Genomic DNA, 14,552 nt, shown 5'->3' with positions numbered 1-14,552 from the left:
ATCTAGCTCAGATTTGCCCCCACTCACTAAGAGATCTCACCAGCAGTACCCACTTTTATGGGCTGACTCTTTATTTCAGGCTAGGAGATTCTTTTCCCACATGTGCTAAAAACCTGACCAACTCCTAGCTTGAACAGGTAAACGCAGCAATCCCTGCGAATGAGTCCATTAACAGTGCCACCTTAGTGGAACTAAGGACAGGATTTATCTTTGTCTGTGGTGGTTATCATTCTCCTTGGGCCAACGAATGCCTAGATGTCTGGTGCACAACTAGGCAATGCCTCTTCGGTTATCTAACTGTGCCCCTAACTGATCTAGAAAGGACCTACCAGGAGGCTTTCATGATTCAGGATTCACTTCCTTTGGCAGGGCCCTACTTCCCTGGTCAGGAATAAACACAAATGGGAATGTGATCAGAAACCTCTCCTTAACTCTTGGACACATTGCAGATTCCATTGTTAAGACATTAGCTGCCCAGCAAAAATCTTTGGACTCTCTGGCTAAAGTTGTTCTTGGTAATAGAATAGCTCTTGATTACTTTTTAGCTAAGCAAGGAAATGTGTGTGCTATGGCCAATATCACTTGTCATATCTGGATCAACACTTCCGGGAAGTTGAAACTCAGCTACAAAAGATCACTGAGCAAGCCATTTGACTCAAAAAGTTAACTCATCAACAGGGTATTTTTTTAACTTAGTTAATCTTGATTGGTTTCGGTCTTGGGGACCATGGCTCTACACTCCAATCATTGGGAATTTTTCTTCTTGTAGGTAGAATAAAAATCCCCCTGGTGCGTTGTATGCTCTCAAAAAGGCTTAAATGCATGTTTGCAGCCACTAACTACCAATCAAATGATCTCCCTAAGACTGGAATGAAGCAAAGGGAATGATTATGAACCCCCGAGCCATGAACTGTGGGTGTCATGGGGATTGAGCAAAATCCATGGGTATCCATGACCTGCAGATACCACACCAAGGATCAATAAAGCTGTGAGCACTACAGAGCACTAGCTGAGAGTGGCACCAATGCCTTAGTTTTTTTTTTTTTAATCACATCTCTCAGTCAAGCGGAGATTCAGACTGAAAAGAGAGATTGTTAAAGAGAAAAACCATGGGCCCAAATTGGTGTCACTTGTGCTAAAGCCATTGACACCAAACCTAGATTTAATACCTGACTTAATTGCGGTTTGATTTTCTGCAAAAGTGTAATCTTAACCAACCAGTCTGGAATTTCCAGGGCAGCACCAATGAGGTAATCTGTCACATGGGCCCTCTCTATCTCCCAGAGGAAGAAGAGGCAGTCTGCACGATAAAACCCTTGCCATTTCCTCCCCGCCCCCTCCCCAAAAGAAGATGTCCTGGCCTGAAAATAACCCTTTCTTTTCTTTTCTTATAACCCCCATGCCCCATCCTTCTTCCTATAAAAACCTTCCACTTTGTACTACCCCTTGGAGTATCTCTCTACTTGCTTGATGAGATGCTGCCTGATTCGTGAATCACCTAATAAAGCCAATTAGATCCTCAAATTGACTGAGTTGAATTTTATTTTTTATAAAATTCATCTGCTCGATTTAATTAATGAGAAATCTAAGGCACATATAACTTGTTCCTCTTCCTGTAAGAATTTGAATTCTAAAAGAAGATTGCTCAAATAAGTGATAATACGCCCTTTGATTTGATAACCTCCTGTGAGGATTTAAGTCCAAGGAAAGAATCCAAAAGCAAGTGAGAGGAGAACACACCCTAAACTGACAATAATAGGGAATGGTGATATCAATACAATTGAATACTATACAACCCTTAAAACCCAAGAAGTTTGAGGCACATATACAAATCTATAAAAAATAACATTGAAAAGGAAAACTAGAACACAAAATACTTTATTCACTGATTACATGTCTGGTTATTGATTTGTAAAAATATCTGGATTTTGTACACTGATAAAGGGTTCTAGATCACTCATCTGTGTCTAGCTCAATGCCTTGCATGTAGTAGGTATTTAGTAATGTTTATTGAATGAATGAAGGAACTAGAAGTAAATTTAGAGAAATGCTTGGAATTCATACTCATCAGATTTCTTTTACTGTAAAGCTGCCTAAATGCATAACAAATTTTTTTTAAAAAGAGGATCATCTTTTCAATTTCATGTATATAAAAGGAAAGGAAGGAAACACCAAAACATTAACTATAGCATTGTCTGAGTCATGAGCTACAGGTAATTTCTATTTTCATTTATCAACTTTTCTGTATAAAATTTTTCTCAATTTTCTGCAATAACCATAATCAGGGAGAAATTATTTGTTTAAAGGATCATCCTGAGATCGCAAGTTACAAACTCAAAGTAATGAGTCTCTGCTGTTGAAACTGCAGACACTATGGTAAGCTTGCGGGTGGGGTACATCTGTCATCTCTTGAAGCACACACAGGCCACTGCCAATCCAGTCCTCCCACATGTACAACTGGCTTTGGCATTCAGACTTCAAAAGTGAGAAGCAGATGCTACAGCAAGTCTGAGTGAAGTGTACTAATGTTAGGGAGGCACGCCTATGTTTTATATCATTAACGCTTGGGAAAGTAGATGATATTGTCATCTTAGAAGGGTGCAAAGAACGCATTCATTGCAGTGTGTTTTTACTACTGGAAAAATAAAAATAACCGAAATCCATCGTAGAGAATACAATCTCCAAAATTCAGATGTAAAAACCAAAGGAATTTTATGGTACCTTCTCTTCTTAGTTAAGATTAGTATGCATAAATAATATCCATCTTAGGAGAAACAGGATAGTTATTGAGACTAACAGTGTGAAGCGGTCATTCAGGAAAGGAAGATTGTCTTTTAAACTTGGTCACAGCTGCACTGCCGGTGGGTCCAGGACACATTGGAACTGCAGACATCACTGGAGAATTCACCACCAAGCGGAAGCGAGACAATGTTGCTAAGTACTTAGCTCTGAAAAGTGAATTAACTAAAGTAAAACCTAAGAATATTTTAGAAAATAACTGTTACATAATGTGTAAGAATGAAGTTATAGTAATGATTCAACAAGTCCTGTCAAAGAGATCAGAAATTCTGTTATTTAATAATGGAACACTATGACATACTAAGTTGTTTATTTGACTTAAAAAAAAAATCAACTTCCTGGACAAAAAGTTTTATCACCCAAATAACAGCTTAGAGGGTACTAGAACAGAACGAAACTCTAAGAAACTTAATTCAAAATCAGTATCATTTGAGGCAAAACACATTCAGTTTGCTGAACATCAGCTAATTTAATAAACAATATTTTCAAATTGTTAAAGAGAAATTTATAAGTTGCTCCAAATGAAACTATGTGTATGTAATACTTACTTCTGCTTGACACCAGGCTCTAGAAGATAGGAACTAGTGATCTTTAGCAGAGTTTAGATATAGTTTAAATAAAGCAGCGTTTTGACAGCCTCAAAGTAAAGCATGGCTGTGTATAAAGGGGTCAACATGCAGTCTAGACTGCAAAGTGGACCCAGAGTCCTGTTGTTTTGGAAGGAATAAAGTTAAGACAGATGTAGAATGTTCGTCCAGAAATCTCCTTATCTAAAACTCTAGGCCTGGGTTGTAAATCAAGGTCACATCTCTATCAAAAAGGACTTAGATTCTCCAGGCAAGAGACGGAAGCTTCATTCTTACTGACGGAATTATAAACACCAAAGTCTCTGATATCTGTGATTGCAGAGAACAAAGTTTCTCAGTGAGTTGGAAAGCAGTCGTCACTCGAAGAAGGCGGCTATTATGACACTTTACAGCTGCAGTATGTCCTTAGGGGACACTGCATCCTGTTAACTGTGCAGCTGGCTTTATCTGTGCCTATTCTTCTAGCCTGATGAATGGCTGGGCAGATTTTTACCTTCTTAGTTTGAGCTAATTTTTACTTTCTCATGGGCAATCCTAAATGCTGAACATTATACTAAGTGCTTTGCATACATTATTTTATTTAGTCTTTGCAGCACTCCTTTGCTAGCACCCTGTTTTACAGATGAGGACACTGAGGGTTAGAGGTTTTTACAGTGGTTTGTTCAAGGTCACACAGCTACTAAGCGGCAGGGCTATTTTGAATCCGGGTCTGACTAACTCTAAACCTAGTCTTCTTAACGTCTATACTTCAAGTAAGTGTAGAAACTAAAGAGTGTTCAAAGGAAAATGGACAAAATTCATTTTGTGGGGAAGTGGCAGGCTCATGCACTGTAGGTAGGACCACAGATTGGAACAATTTTTCTGGAGGTCAGGTTGGAAAATATGTACTAAAAAAAATTAAGCATGTACTCTTTGAGCCAGCAATTAATCTAGGAATTTAACCTAATATGATTCTATTCTGTAAAACTGAATACCTTGTTGGTTTTATGTGTGCAAAATAGAGTTGATGTGTGGAAAGATGTTCACTATGCTTTTCTCTAGCTCAACAGAGTTTGTTTTTATACTTCTTTGTACTTTTCGCTATTGTTTGACTATTTTATGAATTCGTTTCATTATTACAAAACAAAAAACTATTTGAAAATAAGAATGTCAAAGTTAAATCCATTCTTGCTTCAGTAACTGGAGTGATTTCATGTACACTAGCCAGATGTTTTATAGAACTGGGAATTTGTTATGCTTTTTATGAGAAAATTCAACAGGTATGCGATAGAATCTGGTCACATAACTAGCACATTTCTATTCTACCAAAGGATTATTATTAATGTGTGGGGTCAATAGGACCTGGACTAAAATCAGATCTATCTTGGCTATAAAAGTAAACGTTGTCTCACATTTTCATTTCAAAAATCTTTTCAAAGCACTTTCATTTAATTGGAGTCAGTCCCACTTGTTGATTGGCATTGTACTTTGGGAGTAAAGGAACTTTCACTTAAATAGCTAAAGTAAATGGACTCCAGAGAGGCTGCTGTGGGATTCAGGAAGTAAACCTAACCAGTAAATCTTTTGCCCCTGTATTAATTATTCCTGGGGGGGTTAGTTGAAGTTAAGGAAGTGGGCCCGTTTAGGAAAAGAGACGGAGCCAGAGAGGTGTTGAAAATGACCTAAGAGAAGACTGATTGGGAGAAATAAAAATGGGTTATAAACTCGTGAAAAGATGCTCAACATCACTAATCATTAGGGAAATGTGAATCAAAACGACAATGAGATACCACCTCACACCCATTAGCACGGCTACTATCAAAAAAACAGAAAACAACAAGTGTTGATGAGGATCTGGAGAAACGAAACCATTGTACACTGTTGGTGGGAATGTAAAATGGTACAGCTGCTGTGGAAAACAGTATGAAAGTTCCTCAAAAAAATTAAAAATAGAATTACTGTGTGACCCAGCAATTGCACTTCTGGGTACATACCCAAGAGAATTGAAAGCATGGTTTCAAAGAGATACTTGTATACCCATGTTCAGTGCAGTATTATTCACAATAGCTAAAATGTGGAAACAACCCAAGTGTCCATCAACGGATGAACAGATAAGCAAAATGTGATATATACATACGATGGAATATTATTCAGCCTTAAAAAGGAAGGAAATTCTGCAATAGGCTACCACATAGAGGAAACTTGAGGACATTATGCTAAGCGAAAAAGGTCAGTCACAAAAAGACAAATAGTGTATGATTCCACTTATGTGGGGCACTTACTTAGAGAAGTGAAAATGACAGAGACAGAAAGTATAATGGTGGTCGCCAGGGGCTACGGGGAGGGGTGAATGAGGAGTTATTGTTCAACAGGTACAGAGTTTCAGTTTTACAAGATGAAAAGAGTTACTGGATTGAAAGTGGTGATGGTTGTACAAAAATGTGAATGTATTTAATACCACTGAACTGTACACTTAAAAATGGTTAAGATGGTAAATTTCATGTTATGTGTATTTTAACACAATAAAAAAAATGGGTTTTAACTGTTTTGGCACATGATTATGATTTGTAGAGGAAGAAGAAAAAAGTGAAAGGGTCTTACTTAAGAAGGAGTATCACCCTAGAAAAAGAGTTCTTTCTTTAGCATTTATGGATGGTTATGGCAATATAAATAATACCTCCAGTTCCATTCATTGTTCAACAAAATCTCAGCACTGCATGCCCTGAGGATGTTTTAAAGTTAATTAAGACACTGAGCTGCCGAGTTGGGGTGGAGGGGCTGGAAGAAGGAGATGCAGGTGTTATTAACATTTGAAGCTATGGAAACAAGTGAAGTCAATCTAAGTGAGAGGACAGGAGGGAAGAAATAAAACCTTGAGGATACCAACATTATATGGCTTTGTAAAAAAGGAGCAGCCAAGAAAAGTGCTAGCAAAAGGAAGTTCAGAAAACAGGTTACAGACAAAGGAGAATGATGTAGAAAACAGAGGAGAGGAGAGTTTCAAAAAGAAGGAGTGACAAGGTCTGTAGAAAGGTCACATGATGGGCGGACTCAAGTGTCCACTGGATTTGGCAATCAGCAGTTACTAGAGTGTAGCCCCAACAGGAGACAGCATTGCCTGTACAAGTGGCTCATTTGTAGGCACCTTCACAGCCTAGATTGGACTAGACTTGGAGGTAGCTCCTACAGAAAGGGATTAAACTGGGAATGCTAGAGACACATTCCTGTGGGTATTTCCAACTCTTATTGGGGATGGGGACTCTGCAGGTGGCTAAACGTCCTGCTAAACCAGGCGAGGGCAAGAGCTAATGAAAAGTGCTGAGGGTCCCAGCAACAGGTCTTCGACAGGAATCAGTTAAATGAATACTACATAAATGAATGAATAGATGAATGAATGTGGGGTGTGGCCTACAGGATGCTTTATCAGCAGGACAGGAAGAGGATGAGGATCTAGGCAGTGGACGGCAGTGAATGATGGCAGGATGGAGTTCCTGTCTCTGGAAGAAGTTGCCCACTGCCTCAGAGAGGTGCCAGGGAGGTTGGTGTTTTCAAGGCAAAGTTGGGTTTCAGTTAGAAGAGGTGTGAAGGGCTTAAGGATTTACAGAGGTTGTTTTAGAGTAGAAAACACTGGAAGGGAAACAGCAGAAGACGTTGGGAGACTGCAGCAGGACAGGATTGAGGTAGGTGAAGACAGCTAACTGGGAATAAGAGCGCAGGAAAGGATAGATGTATGCTTTGCAAAGCACTTCCGCAGCCAGTGACTCATTCATCCTTAGGACAACCCGGGGAAAGAGACAGGTATTATATTGCCAGCCTTTGGAATGAGGGATGCTTTCCAGATAAGGCCATGAGGGCTCAGAAAGCCTGTTCAGCAGCTGTTTGACTCCTCTAGTGACAAGGAACACTCTACTTTTGGAAGTAGCACTTCCATTATAGAATTAAAAAAGCGGGTAAAAAAGAAGAAAGGTGTGGGCTCCCTTGAGGGGAGAGCTCTGTCAATGACAGACATTTTGGGTAATTCACAGAATTGCAGAGCCAGACGTGTCAGTCAGATCTTTTCATCTGTAAAACGAAGGGGGCAGATGATCTCTCTTTTCCCTTGTCTAATAGCCTGTGAAATCATCTAGGCAACCACCTCCCAATTTTACAGAATAAGAAACGAGGCCGGCGGGATGTGTCTCGCTGGAAGTAACACAACAAATTCGCGGAGGGGCAGGCCCAGAGCCGACTCCTCCCCGGTCCACCACCTTCTCTGAGCGATAAAACCAGCAGAGGCTGCAGGCCCGGCGGCCTAGCCGAAAGCACCCTGGGGTTCGAGGCCGCTTCCCGGCAGCCGGCAGAGGACCGCCCCGAGGGGAGGGGAAGAGTTCGGGCCTCCTTTCCCACACTTCGTTAGGACGCCGGCCGGGGCGGGACCGCGGCAGCCCGCCCTCGAGCCGGCGGCCGGCAGAGGGCGCGGGGCGGCTCCTCGCTCTGCGGCCCGGCGGGCGAGGGGCGCGCTGCCCCGGACGCGCCGTCGGAGGCCGCGGCTGCGGGTCGCGGCGTCCGGGCCGGGCCCGGGCCCGCAGGGGCAGCGCGGCGGGCGGGGCGGGGCGGGGCGGGGCCGGGCGGCCGGGAGCGGGCGGGGCGGGGCGGGGCGCGGAGGGGGCGGGTCCGCGAGCAGGGGGCGGTGGTGGCGGCGGCGGCGGCGGAGGAGGAGAACATGGCGGCCGCGGAGAGCGGCTGAAATGCCTGTTCTTCGGGCCAGGCGAGCGGGAGTCTGACGCGATTCGCCGAGCTCTCCCCTCAGACGGCTGGACCGCGGCCTCGAGCGCTCGGCCGCCCTGCTCCCTGCTGCTCCCTCGAGGGGAGCCTGCGCAGGGCTCGTTCTGCATCCCCCTGCGGGGGGACCCCTGCTGCGGAGGAGGGGGCCGGAGAGCCGCGGCGGCGGCGGGCTCCGGCCCGAGGAGCGGCGGAGGCCGCGGCGGTGCCGCCACGGTCGCGAGCGAGCGCGGCGCCCGTCAGCGCGGCCCAGAGGCGGCGGCGGCAGGTGAGTGGCGGGCGGCGGGCGCCGAGCCTCCCAGTGGGTGCAGCTGTCACGAGCCGCGCGGCCGCCGAGGCCCTAGGGGGCGGGGAGCAGCTGGCGCCCCTCCGCCCCCCGCTCCCTTTCTCTCGGTGCCGCTCCCTCCCTCTTTCCCCGAGTTCTCCCTCGGCCTCGCGCGGCTGGAGGGGGCGGAGGTCGCAGCTGTCACGGGCACCAGCTGGGGGCTGCGCCCGCCGAGGGGAAGAGCTGCAGCGGCGACTTCTCTGTCCCCTTTCCCGGTTGCCCTAGTTAGCGCGGACAGGGCGAGCATCCGCGGAGGGGGCGCGAGGCTCGCGGCCGCCCGCCCGGCGTGGGGAGCGGCGCCCCGAGCCCTCCTGCACTCCCCGCCGCCGAGAGGGGGAGCCGGAAGTCGGCGCGGGCGCCCCTCGGCCCGGCGAGCGCGGTGACCTTGGCCAGCCGGGTAACCTCTCCGAGTCTCGCTTGCCCGGACTGCGAAATGGGGATGACCGCGGCGAGCCTTTCCGTAAGCGCGGCCTTCGACGGCGCTTCTCGTTACCCCGGCGCACTTGCTTTCTCCTCCCGACAGGGGATTTCGGAGGTAGAAATGGGATGGATAAGTGAGATTTTAATGGTCTGGCTAGGGTTTGGTCCCCTTCCTGGGATTCTGCTGAAAGGACCTAGGAAGGGTAGCAGACGTGCTGGCTGGACGATTGGGAGGTGGGATTGGTTAATGGTCAGCGACAAAACTCGAGCGGCTCTCTGGCCTCTTGCAAGAGAAATGGAGAAACCGGACACCGGGGTCCCTAGTCCTTACTACCTAGCTGTGGGGTTTTGTTTTTTGTTTTTCAAACGGTCACTCCCATGGGCTAGACACTGCCTCTGCTGACAATGTTAGAGGGAGACGGAGGGTTTGACAATAAAGCCTGTGTGTGTGACAAGGACAGTCTACGGTGCCGTGGCTGCAGAGTTTGGCGGGGAGGAAAACTTTAAGCTGAAGGATCTTTTAGCGTTTCATGCTTGGGTCTCCTCGTTCATTGTAGAGGCGTTGAAGAGGCAGGTGTCCTTGTGGAGAAGGTGACATTTTTTCTTTTGAGACGGTGAATTTTTAATGTCGAGTATGATGATGGGGAATGAAGGGTTCTTGAGTGAATTGCAGTCCCAGCACCGATGCCAAGAGTAATCTCTGTGGCGATGATTTGTGAGGGCTGAGGCTTGCACTTCAGTGATTAAGAAATCTTCAAGTGTCTGTGTGAAACGTTGCTGCGATGAAGCTGGGATTACACTGTACTGTAGAAGGGATGGATTTCAGGGGTTAAATTTGTTTGAGGTTTGTCTCTTCTGGAATTGGTTGGAGGTTAGTCTCAAAAAAAAAAAAAAAAAAAAAAGACTCTGGCCAAAGGGGCCTCTCAGCCTGTTTCACAGAAGCTATGATGTAGTAGGAAGGGGGTCAGGTTTCTTCATGTTGAGAATAATGTGAAAAGAAAGTATTTGCTTGGGTCTTTTGGCTCTTTAACTAGAAATAGTTTTGGGTTAAAGGTACCAGTGGGGTTTGATTCAGCTTAGTATTAACATGGGCGTTCCTTGTACTCTTTCTCACAAACTAGATACAGCTGGAAGCATTTCTATTTTATCTCCTGTACGTTGTGAAAAGATCTAATTTGATTTTCTGAACTAGCCTCTGAAATGTTTTCCCTCCATTTCTTCTTCAGACTTTATGCGTTGGGAACAGTAGATCAAAAAGGGGGCCTGATTAGAGAATACATGGTTTGGAGAGAAAATGCATGGGTGTTGCTTCTAAGAACAGGTGTTTGGTTTGATTTTTGTAGACATTTGCACTGCTTCTTTATTACACTTGTTTAACTCACAATGAAGTTTGACTTTTAAGGTGCAAAACTTGAATCTTACATAGTTTATAGTTAATCTCTTCCTCATTTCTTTCTGAGAAAATCTGTAGGATTGTGTCTATTAAATTGCTTTTTGTGGTTTAAGCCAAGGGAGTATTTTAGATCTGCATTTTTGGGTAAGTGGTTTTATCGGAAAAAAGTGCTTGATGGGACTAATGGTGATTGTTCCACTTAAACTGGGATTATATAGACAATGCATTTTCCTCCCTCTTTCTGCCAACATTTGTTTTTCTTTCTCCCTCAATTCCAGGGTTTCATTTCTAGAAATCTGGGCTGGAAACAGAAGCAGCAGTTTGTATAATCCCAAGAATTTGCTTATGCCAGGAAGCTGTAAGGGTAGCCTGAAGTGGGTGTGATATAAAGATACTGCTACTATTTAAGACATTTAACTGTTGAGGGACTCTAGGGTTGAACTTTAATTTTTGTTGAATTTCCTGTTTTCTGTGTATGTGTTAATCTTTTGGTAGGCAGAGGATAGGGTTGCTATGGTGCTGACTGGTATATATTATGAAAGTGCTGGCAAAATTTCACACTTTTACTCTATAGTGAAGGGTGGTAAACAAGCCTAAATAATTTAAAGATGTTGTTCCCAGGATGGAATGTTCTCTGCATGTACTCTTGATCCTGCTAATCCAGTGATCCGTCTTCCCCAGGACTAAATGTTGAGTAAGTGATGAGGGTGCTGTAGAGGTGCTGAAAGGTGGAGTGGGGAAGAGAGGATATTAGGCATTCCTTAAAAATCTTTTCTCTGCTGGACTGTATATCAGAATATGATTTATAATTGTTTTTTAAAGGACATTTTAGCCCTTGTTTCTCTGTTGTCCATTTCACATAGCTTCTCTTAGACACTACCTCTACTGCTTACTTTAGTTTGTCTTTTTTGCGCTATCCCCCAAGGGCTCTACATTGTTTGAATATGTTGCATATCTGTGGAGTTGGTTGGCCCTAAACCGTATGAACAACATAGCTTTCATTTTAGCGCATGTATGGGAGGTCAATACAGGCACACACCACTGAATACAATCCCCTAAGTTGTGGGGCATAGGAGATCCCCAGGATGCTCGTTATTGTCTTGGCAGTGATTTTTGCCTTCTACATGTGATAATTACAGGAATTCTCAGAGGGCCATCAGCTCCTTTCCTGGCAGAGGTCCAAAAACATGTGGCGGGCTCTTTTTTACATTACCTGCAGATATCTGGCGCAGAGGGGAATGTGGGATAGAGTGAAATACATGTGTTTCAGGAGTTGAATGACAGCACCGTGTCCAGCCTGGGCTGTAGAGATGTACAGATTTCTCCCCACCTTGTTCAGCTTTGCTTCTCATTTGGATAGACTAGACTGTAGGAAAGGACTCCTTTATTGCTTTTCTCCCAGGTTAACCAGTAGCTTAACTCTTGGTCATTTGTCACTGAGGATGGGCCCCGTGGTCTCTGACCTTTTTTCTTACTGTTGGGGGTGAGGTCCAGTCGTTTCAAGTCTTGCCTTATCCCTTCTTTATATTTTAGTTAGACTTTCTGGCTTTCTCTCAACATATGTGGTCAGAGGTCATAAAATGGCATAATGACAACTGGGTACCATTCTTGGTTGCTTAGTTTAAGAAGGAGGTGCAGGGACCAGCCCAGTGGCACAGCGGTTAAGTGTGCATATTCCGCTTCCGTGGCCTGGGATTCACTGGTTCGGATCCCAGGTGTGGACATGACACTGCTTAGCAAGCCATGCTGTGGTAGTCGTCTCACATATAAAGTAGAGGAAGATGGGCACAGATGTTAGCTCAGGGCCAGTCTTCCTCAGCAAAAAGAAGAGGATTGGCAGCAGATGTTAGCTCAGGGTTAATCTTCCTCAAAAAACAAAAATAAATAAATAAATAAAAATAATGCAAAGAGAATACCTTAAAAAAAAAAAGGTGCAAGTTTTTTCCTATAGTTTAGTTCTGGACAATATTTTGTGGGAGCACAGTATTTGGATTAATATTGAGTAGAGAAATGATTATTTTATATTTCTGCAGGATTCAATAAGGTTGAATGAGAGAAATTATTACAAAACACTGACACCAACATATAAGTCCAATTCTAGAAGTGCAAGTAGAGTGGGTTGTTGTTTCCATGCTTCCTCCCCCATACCCCCATCTGCAACAGTATTTTTGAGGCTCCTTGAAGTGACAGGCTTTAGAAAAGCTTAGTATAGTTATATCTTGAAGATAAATAGCTTATGCCAAAACAGAAGCTATAGTCACTTGAGGAGTTGTGGAAGACTTGAGATTAATCAGTCTAGTCATGCTCATCTTAGATATATTTTGATCTAATCTTGCTTTGTGAATAAGTTTCAGTGTGGAGGGTGGGAAGTTTGGCTTTACTGAGACATCTTGGACCAGACCATTGGGAACAAAGACAGACCAGACTGATAACAATAGGTGCAAGCACAGAGGCGAAGTGCACCTATTAACAGGACCGGAATTCTAATAACACTGGATTATCCAATGTTTCCAGAGTGATATTTCATTTTTGCCCTCCTGGCTTGTAATTTTGAGACAATTTTTAAGCTGCTTTTGGAACTGGAGGCTCGACTTCAGACAGAGGATGGTGTCCTGGCTCTTCCAGGCACTTAGTAGATTTAACCTTGGGCTACTTATTTAACCACACTAAACTTCAGGTTTTCGTGTTTAAAATTGGAATAATGTACTTATCCTCATATTGTCGTGATCTTTAAATTAACTTATTATATTAAATAACAAGATATGTCTAGCATAATGATTGGCACATAGAAAAACTTTTGTAATGTTTTCTTGTACTTCCATAACCTAAACACATCACTAATCCCTCACCAAATTCTCTGATTCTTGTCTTTGCAATTTCTTGGATTTCCCCTGTTATTTCTGGTTCTACAGTCTGGTCTTCCTGTCATTTTGCACACGGAGTAATGAGGGTCACATCAACCCTGTGGGCCTGAGTTTCTCTATCATTAAATGAGCACTTTGATTTCACATTTCTTGTGCTAAAATTCTATGATTTGTAGGTTTATAGCTGTTTGCCTGCTTGCATTTGCCTCTCTAATTCATCCTGCATATGCGTGCTGAAAGAATTCCTTTCTAAAATGTTTTTTGATGTTATTGTTTTTAGTGGAGATTCTTTGTGGACAGATTTATCAAATGTAAATCATTTAAACTGTTCTTGAATTTCTCAGTCCAGAAAATTTGCTGCAGATGGCATATGCAGAAATTCTTTGTAAGCTGTAAAGTGCCATACAAGTGAGGAAAGTATTATAATCACCTGTAGATGTCTTGCTTCTTTGATTTTACATTTCATTTTCTTTATTTAAATTGTATTTCTTTTATCTCTTGACCTTCAAAAACAGGGTCAAAGCTGGTATGTTCTCGGGGCCGGCCCGGTGGTGCAACAGTTAAGTTCACACGTTCCGCTTCTTGGCGGCCCGGGGTTCGCCGGTTTGGATCCTGGGTGCGGACATGGCACCGCTTGGCAAAAGCCATGCTGTGGCAGGCGTCCCACATATAAAGTAGAGGAAGATGGGCACGGATGTTAGCTCAGGGCCAGTCTTCCTCAGCAAAAAGAGGAGGATTGGCAGCAGATATTAGCTCAGGGCTAATCTTCCTCAAAAAAACAAAAAAAAACTGGTATGTTCTCTAGAAAGCTTGATTTTTATCACTCCCTTAGCATCAATTACTCAGTTTGTTCTATATAATAAATTTCTTTTTTCCTTTTTTTTTTTTGAAAGAGATTCTGTTTTTAGTCTATATTGAATTGATTTTCCTAATTAGATTGGAAAATCCTTGAGATGGCATGAACCACAACATTTAGAATAAAGAGGCTTTAATGGTAATTTAGGCTAGCCTCTTTAATATTACAGATGAGAAGACTAAGGCTGGGAAAATATAGTCCTTTTTCATGGTTCACGTATTCAGTGGCATTACTTGGGCAAGAACCCAGGTATTTGGCTTCCAGGCTTTTTTTTATGAGAGTTGCTTTTTGTATTTGACAGTTATTACGAAAAGACTTTAAATTTTACGAATTCTAGTAAGCTTTTGAGTAATGTGTAAGCTAGGCGGAAAGGAATATTTTTATTTTTTGGTCAAAAATTGGCTGTCAAATATTGTAACAAGGTATTAATCAGGAATTAATTAAGGTGGCTCTCTCAAAAACTACAAAAGTGCCTGGAGAGCAATGTCTGCTTTTCTAGTATGGCCCTCATTCAGAGTCAGCAAATATTTATTGAAGGCTGTCTCCGAGGCACACTGCACTCAAGTAC

At 43.4% G+C, this 14,552-nt stretch overlaps 1 protein-coding gene across 25 annotated transcripts in view; it reads left to right on the top strand.

Annotated features, from left to right (window-relative positions):
• The first annotated feature begins 8,027 nt into the window (after positions 1 to 8,027).
• NCOA1 (nuclear receptor coactivator 1) overlaps positions 8,028 to 14,552 on the top strand; it is a 250,453-nt gene continuing 243,928 nt past the window's right edge. For 4 of the 25 annotated variants that reach the window (XM_070235838.1, XM_023619408.2, XM_070235849.1 and 1 more), the window contains exon 1: positions 8,028 to 8,394. The gene's annotated coding sequence lies outside the window, so the exon portion shown is untranslated. Of the gene's footprint in view, positions 8,395 to 8,451; positions 8,987 to 14,552 lie in introns of those variants that run through there. The other 21 variants (XM_070235830.1, XM_023619403.2, XM_070235842.1 and 18 more) reach the window with 13 other exon arrangements.

The sequence above is a fragment of the Equus caballus genome, chromosome 15, assembly GCF_041296265.1.
Source record: "Equus caballus isolate H_3958 breed thoroughbred chromosome 15, TB-T2T, whole genome shotgun sequence".
NCBI classification, from domain to species: domain Eukaryota; kingdom Metazoa; phylum Chordata; class Mammalia; order Perissodactyla; family Equidae; genus Equus; species Equus caballus.
This window is presented reverse-complemented; position numbering and strand designations above follow the sequence as displayed.